The sequence below is a fragment of the Micromys minutus genome, assembly GCF_963924665.1.
Source record: "Micromys minutus genome assembly, chromosome: 12".
Classification (NCBI taxonomy): Eukaryota; Metazoa; Chordata; class Mammalia; order Rodentia; family Muridae; genus Micromys; species Micromys minutus.
Window position 1 is genome coordinate 36,075,066 of NC_137981.1, and position 21,238 is coordinate 36,096,303.

At 45.9% G+C, this 21,238-nt stretch overlaps 1 protein-coding gene across 1 annotated transcript in view; it reads right to left on the minus strand.

Moving 5' to 3' along the window:
- Nucleotides 1–21,238, minus strand: part of LRMDA (leucine rich melanocyte differentiation associated) — a gene marked incomplete at its 5' end in the record, with an annotated part of 952,780 nt that overhangs the window by 866,547 nt on the left and 64,995 nt on the right. The window lies entirely within an intron of this gene.

Consider the following 21,238-nt stretch of genomic DNA (forward strand, 5'->3'; position numbering starts at 1 on the left):
TTAACATGCGGGAAGATGATAAAAAGCAAGCAGAACAGGCATCTTCAAAGGTAACCTGAATGAATTCGGGCCAGAGGAAGGGACAGGGTAGCCACAGCATGTACAAAGCACAGGAACAAGGAAGGCGGATGGGGGCTCTATTCTCCATCCTTAAACCAAAGCAGCATCCGAGCCAACCATAGAATGCAAAGACCATGGAGAGCTCAACACAGTGACAGATAAGCCCAACTGCCCTCATCTCAGCCCCCCTGAAAGTGGGTATGCTTTCCACTACCCACCTTGCCTCCTCCTAGAGGCACAGAAAGGTGTATGAGCCAAGAACAATAGGCAGTGAAGACCCGAGGAGGAGCAATTTCTACTAACACAGCAATTTCTTCTGAACACAGTCCACTTCAACTTACCCAAAATGCTAACATGCCTTAACTTAATTTTTCTGTAATCATACCCAGTTTCTTCTAGGGTTTCATGATAGAAAGCCTTGAATGATCAGAGGCACACATTATTTCAAGTTACTCAAAAAATTAACTTAAGGTCTCTTGGTCTTTTTTTTTTTTTTTTTTTTTTTTTTTTTCATAACTTAGCTCATTATCTTACCCCCAAATTCACTAGGGACAAAAAAGAAACTGAGCTGATAAAAGGAAAGGAGGGGGCTCTGAATGTTACTGGTAGTTTGAATAAGAATGACCCCCATAGGTTCATATACTTGAATGTTTAGTCAACTAAGTATTAGTGGAACTCTTTGAAAGGATTAGAAGGATTAGAAGGTGTGTCTTTGTTGGAGGAAGTGTGTCACTGGGGGTGACCTTTGAGGTTTCAAAAGCCCATGCCAGATTCAGTCTCTCTCTCTCTCTCTCTCTCTCTCTCTCTCTCTCTCTCTCTCTCTCTCTCTCGCCCCCCACCCTGTGTGTGTCCTCTCTCTGTCTGTCTCTCCATATCTTCCTGTCTTTGTCTCTCAGCATGTTTGTCCATCTCTTTGTCTCTCTGCCTCTCCGTATGTCTCTCTCCTCTCTCTGCCTCTCTGTCTTTTTCTGTGTCTGTCTCTCCATCTCTCTGCCTCTCCCTCTGTCTGGCTCTTTTGTATCCATCTTTTTATCTCTCTGTCTCTGTGTCAATCTCTCTCTTTCTCTGTCTCTCTGTCTGCATCTCCATCTGTCTCTTTCTCTTCCTCTGTTTCTGTGTCTGTCCATCTCCTTGTTCCCCCCATCTGTCTGTCTCTGTATCTTTTTTTCTCTCTCTCTGTCTCTCTCTGTCCCTTCCCACTTTTCTTCCCCCTCTCTGCCTGTAGATCAGGATGTAATTCTCAAGTTTTTCTCCAGTGACACACCTACCATGCCTGCTGCCATGCTTTCCTGTCATGATGATAAAGGACTAAACCTCTGAAACTGAAGCCCCCAGTTAAATGCTTTCTTTATAAGAATTGCTTTGGTCATGTTGTCTATTCACAGCAATAAAATAGTGACTAAGACACTTGACTTTTGCCTTTCACAAATGTTAGGAAAAAGATGAAGAGAGTAGAGTAGGAAGAGACATGCTCCTTGTGTGTGTGCCAAGGCATGGGGGTAAAGGGGGTGTCTCTGGGGGACCCATGTTGGGAATCCCCTCCCCACGAGGGACCAGTCATATGACAGTATAGTACAGAATAGAGTTTATTCAGGGAATGGGGAGGGAAGTTAAGAGAGTGGTAGAGGCAGAGAGAGAGAAGAGGAGTAGAGAAGCAGAGGCTGGCCATGAGCACATGGAGGGAGAGGGAGGAAGGGAATTGGAGAGAGGTGGGCCAAGGAGGGGAGAGAGCAAGGGCAGGAACACAAGAGACCAAGAGAGAGAGGAGGGGACAAGCAGCCTCTTTTATAGTGTCAGGTAACTGGGGCAGAGCATACCTGGATGTTTCCAGATAGCTATGGAGTGGGGTTTATAGAATCCCAACAACAAAGGGATACACAACTTTATAAACAAATAAATAAGATGTTGCAGATAATTCACTCCCCCCCCCCCCCAAAAAAAAAAAAACCAAAGGCCATAGGGGAAAATGATGCCATCTAAAGGCATCTAAAGACAAAATTGTAAACCAGAAATCTAAGGAAACTAGAGAATAGTAAAGACTCAGCTGCTGTGATGACAGGAAGTTAGGAAGGGAAGCTGAGACAGAAAGATTTCCAGGCCGGGTTGGGGTACCTTGGGAAAGTCTGTCTCAAAAATTTTTTTAAAAGAAGAAAATAGAAAAACAGGGATGTAGGTCATTTGGTAGTGTTTGCAGAAGGTTCACAGAGCCTTGGGTTCAAGCCCAACCACCACAGAAACAGGATACGGTAGCTCATCCCAGGAATCTCAGTACCAGGACGTAAAGACGGGAGGTTCAAGATCACCCTTGGCTACAGATTAATCTGAGGCCATCCTGAACTGCAGGAGGCCATGCCTCAAAAACAAAAAAAAATGTTTTTTCTTACAAAAAAAATTTTTTTAAGATTTCTGAATATTTATGGCTGCTAAAGTGTCAAGTAAAATTTTTGTGAGACTGTTCAACAGTGATGTGGAAGCATTCTAAAATTAAGACAAAAGAAGGAACCACAAAAACAGTGACATGACAGGGACGGGCGAGATGATTCTGCGGGCAAAAGGCGCTCGCTGTGTACCCTGGCTCCCTTTCTTCCACTGCGTGGAAAACACCGTGAGCAAAACAACGTATGAGAATAAAAGTATTCGATTGGCTTATACTTCCAGGTCGCAGCAGCACGGAAGGGAGTTCAGTCAGGAAGGTAAGGCAGAGGTCCGCAGAGGACCTGCTCGCTGGCTTCCTCCGGCTCCGGCCCAGCTTGCTTCCTTACACTACCCACAACTACCTGCTCATAGGAAGATATTGCCCACGTGGCGAACTGGGCTCTTCCCACATCAGTTAAGACGGTCTCTCACAGACATGCCCACAGAGCCACCAGGTAAAGACACCTCTGTCAGGTGATTCTAAGCTGTGTGGTCTTGATAGTTCGTGATGGAAGCCACGTGATCTGAGTTTGAGCTCCAGAACTCACTTAAAGATGGAAATAAAGAACCCGCTTCACAACGTTGTCCTGACCTGCAGGTACGCAGTGGCGCATAGTCTACACACGCCATCTATACACACAATGAAATGAACATCTTAATTGCATGCAATAAATCTCTAATTAAAAAAAAGACTTTTGTTGTTTTTGTTGTTGTCAAAAAGAGCAACGATTCAGTAACAAAGCCACACGTTTTTCTCCCATACACTTGATCAGCTCTGCACATGCTGGACTCAAAGACACGTTATTTATTTGGAGGGTCTGAACTTTTTGTTCTTGGTTTTCCTGACGTTTATAGAAAAAGAAACACTCTGAGCTATAATTTAACCTCACATTAACACAACTTTCCCTCAAATCTGACCTGCCCCCCATTACCTAAGTGTGTAACAAGCTTGAAGAGTGTGTGTGGGGGGGCAAACAGTTCAGCACACTTCCTTAAGAGTTCTTTTTCCGAATCAAAATGCTTAAATAAATAAATCAAGTCAAGTCTGAATTATTCAGCTGTTCTGTGCTTTGCGTGAAGGTTTTATGGGCATCTTTTTGTCCATCAGCCACCACGGGTTGGGGAAAAGAAGACAGATATGTTGTAGCTCAGATGCTAACCCAGTCTAAGTGCATGACCGGACATGTTGCTCAGTGTCAGCTTGCCCACCGAGCACTAACACGCATTCTGGGGAGCAGTCCTTGACTTAAAACCTAGAGATCACAAGTCCCTGTCATCTTCCACTCTTACTTGTGAACCTGACTTGTAAACCCAGAAATTCCTCCCTGCCAAAAATATACATCCACAACACTGCAAGGAAAGCAAATAAATTTTTCAAGAGCCGGGGTGGCCAGAGACCATCTTAAATGTCATTCAATTCTGCCTTTTTCACTGTTTTAATATACTACATGGCAGTAGAGGGCTCATGGGGCCCCAAGGGCTACTAATGGCCTCGCTGTTCACACAGCAATACCCAACGCCAGCTAGTGAACTGGGTTTGCATTATAAGCACTTCCCATGAGAGCTGCTTCAAATGCTCTCCCACATCCACCAGACACTCTGGGGAGAACCCACGAAGCAGGCTGTGTGGTTACTATGTGGGCTACCTTAGGGTCTCCTTGTTGATGCTCAACATGCCAAGAGATTCCTCTGGACATCACTCCTGTCTTCTGAATTCTTAAATTCAATTTAGGTTGGACTATCTATCCCTGCACAATAAAGAATCCTAATTGTAAAGGCTGGGGAGGTGGTTCCGGGGTTGGGAGCACTTGCTGCTCTTCCAGAGGACCAGGGTTCAGAGCACCCTGGCAGTTCACAACTGCCTGTAACCTCTGTTTTGACCTCCGAGGGCACCATTCACACATGTGATACACAGAGACATGCAGGCAAAGGCTCATAACACACAAATCTATCGTTTTGTTAAAGAAGAATCCTAATCTTATATCAGACACACATCTTATTATAACATTTGTCTTTTTATTCTATGACATTTTTTCAGTCCACTACAAATGTCACGTCCTTTGAGGAAGTACAATCGCTTGTTACTCTCATTGTGTCCTATTGACTCTGCTTCTCTACCCTTGCCCCTAATTGCCCCTGACTGTCCCGGTGGGCATGGGGGGCAGGAAGGGATCCTCAAACCACCCTTGTTCTTCACTAACCCTTTTTGTCAGCCATTGAAAGCACATACAACTTCCTACATTTTTCTATGGGTGCTTCTCCTATTTCCATAAAACCTCACCATGAGTATATACCTTTAATTACCAACCACGTGCTCTTCTTTTCACTTCACAAGAGACATCACCAGCGATGCTGAGACTGCGGGGTTTGTAGGAGTCTCGATCGCTTGTCTGCCTCCACAGAGAGCGAGCCCTGTGAGGGAAATGGTGGCATCTCTCCTCTAGAGGTCCAAAGAGCCTAGAGCTGAACTGTATATGGAACAAACCGAGTGAGTATAACCGGTCCAGCTACCACACTCACCATCGGCAGAGAGAAAGGACCACCCCCAAACCGGCTCCTCTGTTCTTAGTGCCTCAGTGACCTACACCTAAGGACTACAAAGACTCAAAGGGCAGAACAAAAATTACAGTGCTCTGGACAGAAGAAAATAAAGGACCTGAACCATCATCTGCTGCGATGGAACCAAGCTCTGAAGCTTTTGTCACCCTGCCCCCAGGATCTTTAAGATGTGGCTCGAGAGTCTAGTCTCTGGTAGGTCAGATGAGTCTGGGGTCAGAAGGAAGGTCATGAAGACAGTGACTGGACCAGCAGCTGCTCTGGAAACAGAAGGGTCGTTTATTCTCTTTTGGGAAAGTGTTAAGTACGGCCCTGTGCCCCTTGCTGGTCCTTTTCCAAGTCCAAGGCCAGGTGGCCTCACTGGACTGTGAATCCTCTAAGTAAAAGTACTGTGTGTCCTGTTTATCAAATCTGCATTAAAACCGGATCCATGCAAGGTGACTCGAGGACTCTCAGAAAACTAGAGAATCCCACATAGAAGATTTCTGGGTGTAGAGTCACAGAAAACGGCTCAACAGTGACCTTTACCCCTGCAGTGCTGAGGACCGCTTCCGACCAGATAGACCAGCAATCATTCCATTCTGAGCCAGTTCACAGCCCCTATGAGGCACCTTTACCATGAGTCTGTGAAAGAAGAGACCCTTTAGCTCAGACTGTCACAACCTCTCTCACTTGGATGTAACTGCTCCTCCTTTAGGACTAAAGTCCAATGACAAGTATTGCTGGTCCTCTGACTATGTCTTCCATCCCCTGTGTCTTTCCCCTCTCCCTCCTGGACTTTACTTGCTGTGCTATGCCTCCCCATGGGTGTTTGTTTATCCCATAACCAAGCTCCCTGAATTTAGACATCCTGTTCTTAGACCCTGTGATTCCCAAGACTAACATACACAGGCGCTCATGACCATGTCCAAGGAACAAAAAAGGAACCTGGCTAAGCTTTTGTCCTCTCAGTGTGATGCAGAGAGAATTCCTGGCCACATGACTGTTGAATGGCCAAAGATAAGGTATGAGCCTGCCTTGGCTCCATCCCACTTGATAAAGCATAGAGTCTGCCAGAGACAAAAAATACTGAACTATTTATCTCCAAGATGCCCAGCGTTCGCCCATGGTGAGGCAATTAAGACAGAAGGACACAAGGGACTTCCTGAGTCCCTGGTCCCCAGAATCAATCCACAGTTCCATCCTTAGGTTCTGTTTCAAAAAAGTGCTCAGGAATGTTGAGCTGAGGTGTTCCTGGCCCTGTGTCACTTTCTAGTCTCGGTGGGTTATCACCTGAAACTAAGGGTCTGTGTGAGGGAACACGGGAAGCCATTCCCACCTTGGAGAAGGAAGGCAAGCTGATTTATGAGGCATGGCTCTAAAGAACCAAAGTACACAGTTTGACACAGTAACCAGGGTGAGGATGGGGGAGGGCCTTTTACAGTCACAAACACCCCAGAGATGAGCCAACACTGGGGTCAGCAGTGCAGAACAGTATCCCTGCATTCTGAGAAAAATTTACAGGCATCCTGTCACATGTCAACTGACCCAAGGTGCTCTCCCCACTTCTGTCTTTGAATTCCTATGATACCATGGTGTTGTTAAGAGACTCCTCCTCTCCAGGGAAAGTTGCAGTGAATACCAAGCCATGGAGGCAGACTAGGAATTCTCATCATGCAATTTTCCCATCAGTCAAGACATTGTTACTGTTATTTTTCAAACATGTGTGTGTGTGTGTGTGTGTTCACTATAGAACGCTGAAGAAATATAAAATCCACTAAGAGGCAGGGATAAATACTAAGAATCATGCTACTGGGATACCCAAAATGCTTTTAAAGATTTTCTTTATTTTGAATTATGAATATGTGTATCTCTGCAGGAGTATACACTCATGAGTGCAGGTGCCTGTAAAGGACAGAAGCCTTGGACCCCTCGAAGCTGGAGTTACAAGCAGTTATGAGCTGCCGTGTGGGTGCTAGGCAAGAAAGGCAAATGCTCCTAACTACTGAGCCGTCGATCCGGCTCTTACGTCATACTCCGTTCTTATAATTCCCACCAAATGATGTTACTCATCTTGTAATCTTTTCACTCCAAGGCTTCAGGGCAACAGAAACCCCACCACTCTTACCTCAAAGTCTGTCTGCAGAGCATTTAAAATAGGAAACCAACCAATATTTCACAGTGGGGATTTAAAAAATAAATTAAAAGCTCTGGAAAACAAAACCCTACCATCCGGGAGCATAGTATGAAGTTAGGGTTTAAAATTCATACTTATATACATACACATATAATACAGGGTTGCATTTGGCATATACCGTCTTATGTTCAGTAGCAGAGGAAAGAAAAGACAGCACACGATGCAATGAGTGAGTACTTGTGGTCAGAAACTTCCAGGCAGTGCAGAGCATGAACATCAAAGGCAATGGATATAGCTTTGGAAATTATAAAAGGCTTTGGAATAAACACAGCTGGGTGAGACGGGCCCTAAAAGGGAAGATTAGTACAGCATGTTGGGTCAAGAATGAGATAAACATGAGAAAAACACAAATGCATTTAGGCCAGGATTGGGAGACCAGCTGGGCAAGTTTATAGTAACTTATATTGCAGGGGGGTGGGAGAGGGGAGTGGTCTGGGGTCACATGGCAATGGGCCAATTTTCCCTTTTATAAAGGCTTCGACATGCAATTACATTAATCCCATCAAGCACCATCCATGCCAGACTGAATCCTAACCATTTGAGCATTTTCACCTTCATCTCCAGATCAAGGGCCCAGACCATAGGAGCTGCAGACTCTGGTCATCTGCAAAATGTCAGGTTGTGGGCATGACAGCCCAAGCGCCACTCCTGCCCAAACCTCTGCAGGGAGGATCCTCAAACCCCCTTCAGAAGGCCCCTCCTCCTGACTACCTCTACTTTTAAGGAGCAATAAACACTCAGAGATTATGCCACCCATAGTCTAAAATGTTCCTCCTTTCTCAACCAAATAAGAGAAGGAAGAATCGTGTGGGTAGTTCCCAGCCCCAGCCTTTGCACAGTCTGAAGAATCATCAGTGGACTGAAGAAAATGTAGTCATCACCAAAATCTCAGCTACAAACAGGTGTGGTTTGTGTGCCTGTAACCCCACTACCCAGGAGTCTGAGGCTGGAGACTGCTGTGAATTTGAAGCCAGCTGGAACTACACAATGAGTTTAAAGCTAACCCTGAGATACAGACATGGTGCTGGCAGTCTGGCCCTTGCTGTATATCACAGGTTGGCTTCAGAATCCCAGTACTCTCCTGCCTCAGCATCCTGGGTGTCAGAATTATAGGCATGTACCACCACACCACCATGCTCTCGAGGTCTAGTTTATTCATCTTCTATGCTTGAACTCTCAAGTTCTCCATTTTTATGTTCATTATCTGTAGACCAAAGAAGCCATTTCCACAAACAATTTTCCAAAGCCTCTCCTCATTAACTTCCTATTTTTCCCCCACAGGACCTTGGCAGAGGAACACAAAAGAAAGGAAGGCCCAATGTGTCGAGAGTTAGGGTTTGTCAGGCACTGCATTTGCAGTTTTGGAAATATTCTCTCAAACACTGCTGTCCACCATAGAGAACGGTGACACCAAGGGTTGAAATTCAACTCTCAAGGTCATGGAAATAAAGCAAAGAAAAGATTCAGATTTGGGTATGTCTCCATAATCCAACTCAAAGCCAACAACCTCAAAATCCAACCTCCAAATCAACTCTTAAGATGAATAACTAGCCAGCAAGATACAAGGTGAAGGACCCCAGAAAAGATCAGTCTCCCAAAACATCTCTCACCAAGGCTAGCAGCATCCCCATTGTGAGTCACTTGGGCTATTTTCTCTAAGATGCCTCTACAATCTTAAGAACAATTATTTGTTTCTATATTAACCCTTCATTAGTTGTGAGTCATTTTCATATAAACTCCTTTGTTGGCCCTACACAGAGAAGTCATAATGCTGCTCATGTTGCTTCCACGCTGTAAAAGAGGGGTGCAGGCTTGGCCAACACACCGCTCTAGACCACTGGCTCTTAAGTGTTCCAATTCCAAATGCGCTCTCTCTCTCTCTCTCTCTCTCTCTCTCTCTCTCTCTCTCTCTCTCTCTCTCTCTCTCTCTCTCTCTCTCTCTCTCATATATATTCTTTCTCTATCTCTTTTTCTGTCTCTCTCGCTCTCTCTGCTCCCCCTTCTTCCCCCTCCCTTCATCTCTCCCCCCTTCCCCTGTATGTGTGTATGTGTATGATATGCTTGCACACATATGTATATACATGCTTATAGAGGCCAAAGGTCAACTCCAGTGTCTTCCTTTATGGCTTTCCAACTTATCTTTTGAGAAAGAATCTCTCGCTGAAGCCAGAGCTCGCTGATTGGCTAGACTGGTTGACCGGCAAGCTCTGGCAATCTACCATTCTCCAGGCTCCCGGTTCAGTTTGTCCATGCTAAGGGTCCTGATCAAGTCTTCATGCTTTCGTGGCCAGCACTTCACTGACAGAGCCTATCTCCTCTGCCTCCCAACTCTGTGTTTTCAGAAGCTTATTTTATTTGCAAATTATCAACTGCAATGAAGCCTGCCGGTTGGCCAAACTCTAATGAAAGGAGCCTTTAGGAAGGAAGGCCAAACAGGAGGACCCTGAAGAGAAAAACAGTAGAGGGAATAAGGCAGAGCTCAGGAGCTCAGTAAAGTCCAAGGTGCCAACCAGTGCCCTGAGCCCCCTTGGGAATACAAAGCTAGAGGCTAAGGATACCCATCACACAGCCTGTCAAGTGCTGGAGCTCACTGGACATAGCTGTCCAGACCTTATTACTAGCACAGTCACATGACCCAGTCTGGAACAACCCCGGGTTACACCCAGAATACTTATTGCAACTCCCTCTTTCCTTTTTTTCATTTTCAGACACGTCCAATTTGGACAACAAATTACATGGTCACTTCTGTCGTTCCCTGCCACAAGCAGACTTGAAGGCAGGTCCTCCTACCCGGCTGGTACAGCTCCGAGCTAACGCGTGCTTCCCGTCGATACAGTCAAGCCCTCCTGCTTCATCTAAGTGGAAAGCAACATGACAGCAGATCACACGGAGGCCCCTGGGCAGCAGACCCGTACGCCCATCATACCAGGACTCTCATTCCTTCTGTAATTATTAGGTGTCCAACACACATAGCACCAGCCCCCACAAACACTACTGTGTAATTATGGGAAGACTTGAAACAAGATGTCCTCAAGGTGACACGGGCTTTGTCAAGAGAATACATGTACACACATGCTGCTGCACCCGGCTCTCATGGGATCTCTGCCCAGAGACAGTAAGCATCAACTTGTAAACAGGCACACTCCACGGTTAGTGAGACCGTGGTACTCAGAGTTCCCATTTCTTTCCCAGCAACCTCAAGAGGGAGGCGGACAACTAAAGTTAGTTCAAAGAGGGGCAGTGGCTGCCAGAGGCTGCACTGCCAGCCAGAGGCAAAGCCAGGTCCAGATGCAGGTTTTCTCATAATCCTCCCAGTGGCTTTCTCTACGAGTCATAGAACTGTGGTAAGCAGCTTGTCTGGGTCCTGATTTCCCAGAATGCTTTGACTTTATCCCCAACTTTCTTATGTGTCCCTTAAAAAAAAATGGTTATTAAGTCAATTCAGTTCCTGTTTAGTAAATGATTCCTCTTTGCTCAACCTTGATACATTAGGTCTGACTCTGGCCCCAGCCACAGCACTAAGGAAGCTCTGGTTTACAATGAAGGTGGACCTGCTGTTTTGGAATCCATGTCACCTGATGTCTTCAGCTATTCACAAGGTGAGGACCAGAACAATTTGTGTCACCCCTTTGTGCCCCCATTCTTTTTCCTTAAAATAAAGGGGCTGCCCACCAGGGTGGCTCATACCTTTAGCCCCAGAACTCAGGAGTCTGAAGCAGGAGGGTCACCATGAGACTAGCCTAGGATATAGAATGAGACCTTTCCTCAAACAGAAGACATAAAATAAGAAAGTTGCCAGGCATGGTGGTTCATGCCTAGAATTCCAGCATGCAGAAGGCTGAAACAGGAGAAGCGTTGTTCACCCAAGGCCAGGCTAGGCTATGACATAAAAGCCTGTCTCAAATAGTAAATAGATAAGAGAAGGATTATGAACTAAATTAGATGTCACAACCTCATGGGCCATGTCAATGTCCCCAGATGTCTGTTGGTAATTTTTTTTTTTTTTTTTTTTTTTTTTTTTTTTTTGTCTCAATGCAGTTTTGGTTTAGTTGTGTGAAAACTGAACTCAGGGTCCCCATGTCTTGAGTTGGTTCATTCAGAATTTTTTTTACCGCTTCTCGAGGTGCATGTGGGGTGTGTGTGTGTGTGTGTGTGTGTGTGTGTGTGTGTGTGTGTGTGTATTTTACTGCTGTTTTGTTTTTGAACCCACACTTTCCCCACCCCAATTATTTTACCTGAGATTGCTTTGTTCTTTCAAATTCTCTGTCCAGGGCTTTTGAATTTGCAGTCCCTACGCCAGATATTCTCTATGTCCTTCCCAGCCAAACTATCTACGTTCAGACTCTGTGATGTGACCCTTATCTGGGTGGCCAGGCCCCACATCAGTGTCCCTATCTGCTGAAAGGGACAGTTGTAGTGCTCTCTTCACAGTTTGTAATAAAGATTGAGGTTCTGTAATGGATTTCGTGTTGTGACAAAACCCCGGATCAAGACAGCCTAAGGAAGAAAGGGTTTATTCTGCCTCACAGTTTCAGGGAAACCAATCCATCATGGTGGGGGAGGGATTTTGGCAGAAACAGAAATTAGATGATCACATGGTGTGTGTACCCAGGAAGCTGAGAAGGAGGAATGTTCACTTAGCTATCTTCCCCCTTTCTATGCGGCCTGGGACCCCACACCATGAAATGGTACCGCCCACACTTAGTGACTCTTCCTGCCTCAGATAACCTTCATCTAGAAACTCCCTCACAGATGTGCCCAAAGATTTGTCTCAAAGGCAATTCTAGATTGTGTCAACATACAGTATCACAAGTCCAAGCATGTACAAAGTGTAGAGCATACTTGGCTCCAGAGCAGGTCCTATGTTCTCATCAACAACTATGTAGGCTGTGTGTACCTATCTGAAAATCTGAAGCACTCTGTGATCCAACATGGTGCAAGTAGAGATTTCCACACCTGGCTTCATGATGGGCCACAGCTAAAATAAGAGTATTTAAAAATACTGCATATAATGATTTTTAGGTTGTGTTAATATGGTGCACAAGAAACACATCATTTTGTTTTGTTTTTTAAGATATGGATCCTACCCCCAAACACAGCTCATTATGCATATGCAAATACTCCATACTCTATAATACAAAACACTTCCTGAGTGTATCAAACACAGTCTTTTTTTTTCTTCACCAGTTGATGGATAACCTATGTTTTTGCGTACTACCTAGAACTCCCACTGTCTTCAGAGAGGTCAAGTCACCTTTCTAGGATCCTGTCATTCTTACCCACTCTGGACCTTTAGTGGTTTGAATAAGCATGGTCCTCCCAATAGACTCATAGATTTGAATACTCAGTCACTAGGAAATGGAACTCTTTGAAAGGATTAGAAGGATTAGAAAGTGTGGCCTTGTTGGAGAAAGTGTGACACTAGGGGGCGAGCTTTGGGGTTTCAAAACCTGTGCCAAGCCTAGAATGTGTCTGACACTGTCCCTGACTCTGTTTGTCTCTGCCTGTCTCTGTCTCTGTCTTTCTCTCTGTTTCCTTCCCTCTGCCTACAGATCAGGATATAGCTACTACTCCAGCACCTGTGCGTACCACCATGCTCCTTGCCATGATAATAGACTAAACCTCTGAAACTATAATCAAGCTCCCAATTAAAGAATTCTTTTTATAATAGTTCCTATGGTTATAGAGTCTCTTAACAGTAATAGGACAGTGACTATGATGGGACCCATACTTCTTTATATGTTTTGGTCCTAGAGATTGAACCAAGGGTATTGAAGATGCTAGCTAGTAAAGAACTCTACCACTGAGACACACCCCCAGCATTCTCATGTAGATCTAGAATAGCCTCCTCAATGAGGACTTAGGTCTTTCCCATACTAGAAACAGTTCATTTCAGGATTTTATAGGTATGTGATTCATATTGTGTGGTGTGTATATATACATGTGCATGTGGTGTGTGTATGTGGTATGTGTGTGAGAGAGAGAGACAGACAGACAGAGAAAGAGAGGATATGTGGCCATGTGCTTGGCCATCTTGCATATATAGAGATCAGAGGACAACCTAAAGTATCACTCCTTGCCTTCCAGGGTCTCTGGTCATTTACCACTGTATACACCAGGTTAGCTGGCCTAGGAGCTTCTAGGGACTCTCTCATCTCCATCCTATTTCTCATGGGAGCACTAACATACCGGTAGATGTGGATTTTGGAGATTCAAACCAGTCCTCACATTTTTGTAGCAAATGCTTTATAGACTAAGCCAGGCCCCTGTGGTTTCTGCAAATGAAAATGCATACACAAGGAAGACAGAGAGAGAAGAGAGAAGTGGGTTCAGTAAGGATGTACATGAGGGGACCTAGAAAGGAAAGCCCAACTTGAAGTTACTCACAGTGGAATGGGAAAGGCAAAACAAAACAAACAAACAAACAAACAAACACCCACTCACATCTGTCACAGAACATGGCCTGGTGCCTTCTGAGATGAGCTCAGAAAATGAACTTTCAATCTTCTTAATTTGCCAACTAAATGAATTTGATTTTTTTTCACAGGGGGAGAATGAGGATTCCCCCCAAACCAAGACAACCCCCTGTCCGACACAACAGCTGATAGGCTGGAGATGAACTTTGCCAATATAACGGTCTCATTACTCCTGCTGCAAACCATCTGTCAAATTTTGTTTAACAAGTAGGGCAAATTCAAGAGAAATAAATAACGGTTTTCTGCAAGCCCTCATGTCCACACAGGTATACTTCAAATGAGCTATGCTTGACATAAAGCACACACACTTACTTTCTCAATTTCCTGGCAACACACTCGTGCTTAAACACACAGCCATGAAGCTCAGAAAGATGCTTGTCATTCCTGCTGCTGCTGAGGGCCCACCTCCCTCCCCCTTCCTCCTTCCTGCTTTCTTCCTCTCTCCCCCTCCTCCTCCCCTGTGTCTTCCCTCTTCTTCCTCTTCCCTCCCTTTCTCCCTCTCCTTTGCTTTTCCTCTCTTCCCTCCCTCCTCCTGTGCTTCTCTTTTCCTCCCCCTCCTTTCCCCTTCCCCCCTTTCTAGTCTCCCTCCTCCTCTACCCCTTCCTCCTCCTTTTTTTTCTACTTCTTTCCCCCTCCCACTTTATTGGCGAACTCAGACCCAAAACAACTCTGTCCCTGCTTGGCTGCCAGTTCCCAAGCACCATCACGACCCACTCGCAAGCCCTCCTAAAACAAACAGCACATAAATCAGCAACGAGACTAACTCGGTTTCCAACCAGCCGGTTTCAGCATTAATAGCGCCTTTGTTGTCGATAAACCTATATTTGATGCCTCCTATTTTATGTGTATTTTATTTATAAATTACTAATGCTTTTCCTGGAGCAAAATGGTCAAAGTAATACTCGACACAGAGCCACCTTCTGTCAGCTGTGGCAGGAAAGAGTAATGGCTCAAGTGGAATCAAGGAAAGGAAACTGGGAGCTATGCATCTTGAGGCCTGTCCCCTCTGCATCATTTACAAGTGCCTAGCCTTTTCCTCCACCTACCAGAGGCGACCAACATAGCTCGCCAGCCATGCTGTAGTCAGTCAGTGGCAAGCGAAGGCTGTCACTCTGAGGAATGTCACTCTGAGGAGTCACTCTGTTGAGTCAGTAGTGCTGGTACACTGACCCAAAAATGAACATCATAGAAGAGATGGGTCAGAAGTGGTTTCTTTGCTGAGTCAACGTGCTGCCAGTGAAGATGTGCTTCAGAACTCCGCAACAGCAGAAGGGATTCAGCGCCTGCTGGGGGATGTTGGAAGAGCTGAGCAGCTTGTAGAGAGTGAAAGCATCAGGGGGGATCGTCCAGGATTTGCCATGAAACACCCAATCCTGTCTCTACTCATAAACTACAAGACCCGATTCTCATCCATGGGGTGCTCATGATCTAGTGCAGGGGTTTCCAGCCTCCTGATGCTGCCATTCTGTGCCCTTCCTCCTGTTGTGGTGACCCCCAACCATAAAATTATTCCACTGCTAATCCATAACTGTAATCTCCTACTGGAAGTGCGAATCATAATGTAAATATCTGATATTCAGGGTATCTGATAGGAGACCCCCAGGGTGGTGTGACCCATGGGCTGAGAACCCGGTGAGTTGTGTTAGGGCGCTATTTTCCTATCATTGTTTGGGACTCACACTCAGCCATGCTAAGCTCAAGCTCTACCTCTGAGCTGCACCCCCCTCCCCCAGGCAATCCAGTGCTTGAAAAGGCAGAAGACCTCATGTTAAGGATCTCAAAGAAAAGGACAGTCATCCTGGTACTCTGGGCCACCTAATGTGGATGAAATGTGCATTTCAGGTTCCTGGGTCAAATGATGTGAAGAACGGGTTTCCTCTCCAAACTCTGGGGACAGTAGGAACTTACATGGAAGGACAGTAACTGTGCTCCTGGGAGCAGAGAATGGGCTCCATATGTGAACAAATACGGGAGCCCCCACCATCCAAGAACACAGGTTCTGCTTGCGACAGGAAAGGGCCCCTGAGGGACCGCCCTGGCCATTCTTCACATTATCCCTGAAGAAACCGTCTAGCAAGCTCAGGTCGGTTCTTAAGAAGTGAAGTTGCTGGCTTCCTTGTGGCTCTTAAATCTTATTTTTGAGCAGCCAGAAGTCACCTAAACTTTTTCATTCAATAACCAAGGCTGGCCCCTTTTATTCTGTCTTCTGCCCACTGGTCCCTTATTGAACAAAGCAAACATCACATACTTAAGCAAGCGAGTGGAAAGAAGGCAGGCAAACGAGGAATCCAAAGAATTGCAGATTTAAAACCTGAAGACTTTTTTTTAAGTGCAGCAACAATCTGAAACTAACATCCTGTCACGCAAATATTTATTGAGTGTGTCTTCTCCGCTGGGTACTCTCTGCCAGCTGTTTTCATTTCTCAGTTGAACTCAGGACAACCTTGCCTCCGTGGTCCAGAGGAAAGACCAGAGGCAGGTGGCCAATGGCCTCCAGAGTCACACAGTTGGGGAGGCTGTGGCCAGTCTCTCCTATGCTTCCAACAGTCTGGCCTCTGGAGGGGTGATGGGCCCTACAAACTCAAGGTGATGAAGCAGAAGGGTCAAGAGTTAAGGGGCTGGGGAGATGACTCGGGGGAATAAGCAAAGGGCGAAAGAAGAAGGTCTGGGTTCAAGGCTTGGCTTTACAGAGCATGAGTGCAGAGTGTGGGGCGTACTGGGGGACCAATCCCGAGGGCTCCCCACCAGGCAGCCTAGCCAAAACAACAAGCCTCAGTCTCTCACCGAAAGCTAGAAAGTAACATAGGACACCCGACTACCACTGACCCCCACACATGGGCAAGTTTCCCACTCAAAAACATCCATGTACACGTGTGCATGCTTATGCATGCATGTGCCTATGTGTGTCCATGCTTGTGTGTGTTAAGGGCTAGAAAATTTAATTCCTTCACTGATTAAACAAAAAAAAAAAAAAAAAAAAAAAAAAAAACACTGAGGTCAAAGCACTGAAATGACTTGTTCGGTGTCCCCCGGTCAAAAGGAAAATGGCTACTAGCTAACAAGAAGGAAAGCAATTGAAAGGATGGTTGGCTTTGGATAAAGATGCATGGGCATGATTAATCCCAAATCTGCCAGCAGGGAAGCCCTGCCTCCTCTCTGTGACTTACTGTCATCCACAAAGCACAAAAGACCTGGGGGGAAACAAGCACAAAAATCCCCATGTCGACAGACGTCAGAGGTGCTGATTGGGCTACTAATATCCTAGAGTCCCAGCCTAAAAGCCTAGTGTTCCTCCTGGACATCTTCTGAACAGTAGATGCTAAATAAAAGTAACACACCTGTATGGGCACAAAAATACATCTTAAGTCAAAACAAAGTGTGTTAAAGCCGGGCAATGATGGCACACACCTTTTAGCCCAGCACTCTGGAGGCAGAGGCAAGTGGATCTCTGTGAGTTCAAGACCAGCCTGGTTTACAGAACAAGTTCCAGGATAGCCAGGACTACGTGGTGAAATCCTGTCTCAAAACATAAACAAACAAAGAAAAGAAAAAGAGTGCTAAGTATGATATTTGCTTTTGGTCTTCTACTAAAAATTGCCTAAGTATGTTCCAACATCTCTGGCCTTGTGAGTTTCTGTTCCGAAGTAACACTGGGCCTTTAAGAGAGGAGATATCAGCCTAGCAACGGTGGCCCACAAGGGCCAACAAAGAGTGGCTAAGAGCTCCCACTGTCACCACTCCCAAACACCTGGTCACGTCTGATTAATGAGATGAAGACCAGATGCTTAAAAATGTCTGCTAAATCAAAGGGAAGAAAATGGAAAGCAACAACGCGCACAAGGGGCAGCCCAGAAGCCTGCCTCTAACATGGTGGACGTCCTTATCTGTGATGTCTTTCAACCACAGATAACAGAGTCAACCACATGGAATCCAAGATGCAGGCCAGGTGAAAAAACACCATAAAAACATAATAAAACGTTGCACCGGTGCCTATAAATTGCCGGGGGGGGGGGGGGGGGGCTGTTAGGAGGGCAGAGCCATAAATTCTTGATGTTCCCCAAATTAGAGGGTACGAACACATATGCAAATCTATTCGGGTGGGTAATTGAGGGCTAAAAGTCTGCTGTTGAGCGCAGCTACCTCCTTCAAAGGCTTCTAGGAAGCCTGCAGCAGGCACACACAACACACTCTGTAGGAATTCAATTTGGAAGCCATCATCTAAAGCGCAGAGGAGAACAGGAAAGTCGTATTGCTATAATGCTTAGATTATCAATCATCTTGACAGTTTATTGGCTTTATCACCACACATACCATTAAAATGATGTCTGGCTCAGACTGTCAAAAGCAAACATTAAACAGACCAGGATTAAAAAGCAGATCCTAAACAGCACTCCAGTCAAGTTTCCCCTCTGCTCTGAAATTAGTCAGAGCTGACGAAGAAACTGGCCCTGGACTTTGAAGAAATACACAGCCCAAAAGACTACGAGTCAACTCAGACCTGACAGGCTGATAGGTCATGTGTTGTTATGGTAAATCTCAGTCCTTCTCGGCTGATTTATCACGTACTCTATGCAATCGAGTTATTGCTATTGGTGAAACGGAGAAGGGAGAGGAAAGGAAACATGAGAGAGAGAGAGAGAGAGAGAGAGAGAGAGAGAGAGAGAGAGAGAGAGAGAGAGAGAGAGAGAGAGAGAGAGGAGAGTCATATACCATAATTTTCCTCATCTTGCAACTCGGGGCATGCATCAAAAGGACCAAGCTAGCTCCCTGAAGTGGGTAGGAATGCTAATAAATTCACACTACTGTGCAAACAGATTAACATTACCCCCACACAAGTTATTAAAATAATTTTACAGATTCGGAAGGACCGACTAGGCAGCGGAAGACACATCCATAATTCAAGAGCTGGAGACAGGGAAAGAGTTACGAACCTTATACGTTTTTTAAAATGCCTCCGCATGTGTCACTTTGGCAAGGAAATCTCAACACAATTAAAACTATACTAGCACATCAATAGGGCTCAATTGAGAGCTGTGTATCTGCCTTTTACTAGGCCGGTGCTTTATAGATGCCTCGGGAAGGCGAAATGGGAACTTCACTGCTAATTAAAGGGAACCTTCAGGGCCTGAGGAGAAATGGTGGCATTTCTCAAATACATATAAAAGGAGGGCGTTTTCAAAAATCTCTGCCAAGGGTTTGGCTTTTCCACAGTCCCTAGAACTGCTCTCTCTGTGTGTTTGGAAGTTACAGAGCTATTTTGCGTGTGATTAATAGCTCGCTTTCCAGTACAAATAAGTCATTAAGAAGGGTGGGGTGGGGCACAGAGAAGGGATAGCTAGAAGCTGGCCCAGAAACATCACAGCCAGTAGGAAACACATTCCATATTTCTCAACCTTTCACCCCCTTGATTATTTACCCAAGTGGGGTCCCCTCTGGGTGACTTCAGCATGACCCCTTAAGTGAAAAACCTCACAGAGGCCCCCTTCTCTTGTTCCTTTCCTGTAGGCCTCATTGGCACCTCGGGGGCTCAGAGAACACATTGTTTAGAAAAACCTCTGGGGTCGACAGGACAAACACTGCATGGTCACAGATGGCTTGTGGTCACCCCATTATGAGCGCCTGCCACCAGCAGAGTGTCCCTGACTAGTAAGGACTCCCCCTAAACAGTCTAGGCTGCCATCTTGTCAAAATTCCAACCAACCAAGTACCTACGAGCAGTGTCATTCTGTTATGTTGGCTACACATGTGGACGAGAGACTAACAGTGATCCATTTTACCCACAGGAGAGACTCTCCCTGTGCCTCAGATGTCACCGGGGCTAGCGCTGAGGAACAAAGGCAGCACATCAGGCTGAGAAAACACTGTCCTGGGCACCTGAGTGAGCATCTGGGTTTGGGGAAACAGGAGAGACCCGCCCACATCCTCAGCTTACCCCGTACCCCATGACAGCTGCACATGAGAGCCAAGAGGGGCTCCCTGGGGGAACAGCGAGCTTCCTGGCAAGATTCTGCTGCCATCACCCCTAGCTCAGATTTCTAAAGCACTTTCACTATCTCCCAGGGAACCTCCCACACCACTTGGAAACACACGACCTTCCAGGAAACAGACACAACGTCCATTCACATACACTACCGCATCCAGTATCCTACAGCTCCACAGGCAGAGAGGCAGCAACCGGTCACTGAAGTGACGAGTCAAAGTCACAGGGCGCTGGCCAGGGGACCAATATGGAGATGAACTGTGCCAATGATACATGGAATTCTTAAAGCATTGTCCGTGTTCCACTGGAGGGCACAGTTGGCTTATCACCGAGCAGATGGAGTACTTCCTGGTTTGCTCTTGCAGCAGCTCATGGGCCTCCCGGCACCAAGGGTTGTTGTCATCCTTAGTCTTTCCTATCCCCATCTGCATCCTCACCGTGTTGCTATCTGTGCTCTACTGATTTCCCTGTGCAAAGCTGCCCGGTTACACACTGTAATCACAGGATCAAGGCAGGCAACACTTGTGGGCACAGGGAATACAGCCAGGGTCTGAAGAAACTGAGGCTTCTCTTGGCTGATTCTATTCATACTCGTCTTGTTGCCTTCTGCTCTGAAAATGGCTCCAAAAAGTCTCAAGGGTCACCAAGTCGCCAAGTTCACTGACTCTGGCTGTGAGAAATGGGCACTTGTGTTTTTGTATTAGGTGTTACAAAAGAGAGGCTGGAGGGAGGCCGGGGAGAAATGTGTCTTACCCACTGAAGACTCTCAGTAGACATGTTAACTGAACTGAGACATGGTTTGGAAAGTCAAATAATTCATCATGAGTGTGAAACAGAAAAGATAAGTCATCAGTGTTAAAGCTGCTGTCATCCCACAGTGTGGTAAGGGAAACAAGGACTGACAAAAGTTACCCAAAGGAGAAGCTGGGATGGAATAGGAAGAAATCAGACAGTTTTGTGAGAAGGGTAATATTCAGCCTACTTTATGTTACTATGACAAACTGCCTGAAGCATACTACTTTATGAAGAAAAAAAAGGTCTACTCCAAATAAAAACATATCTAATGGTTAAATATAAGAAGAAAGAAGGGATGCTTGTATTTCTGGGTCTGGGCTTCCTCAATCAGGATGGCTGTCCCCAGATTCATCTTGTCTCCACCTCCCACCTCACTGTAAGAGTCCTCAGATTACAGAAGACCATATCCAGGTTCACATGGGTTCTAGCAGCCTAAACTGACCACCTTATGCTTACATAGAAAGCATTTGAGCCATCTGAGCCATCTCCTCAACCTTCACCTCCACCTCTTAAAGGTCCTCCACTCCTCTTAACCTCATGTACCCTGGACCCAGATCTCAGAACATGACGCCCTAAAGAACAAAGCATATTCCAAGTATAAGGTATGGGTGAGGAGAGAGACGGCGTCTCTGGCAGGAAGGATCTTGGTGTCAGGAGTGGGTGACTCTGGCAGGAAGGATCTTGGTGTCAGGAGTGAAGCAGCAAGCATGGCAAAGTGGCCAACTAAAGAGACCACTGTGAGAAGTCGAGGCACCCACCCAGATGGAGACACAGACGGGG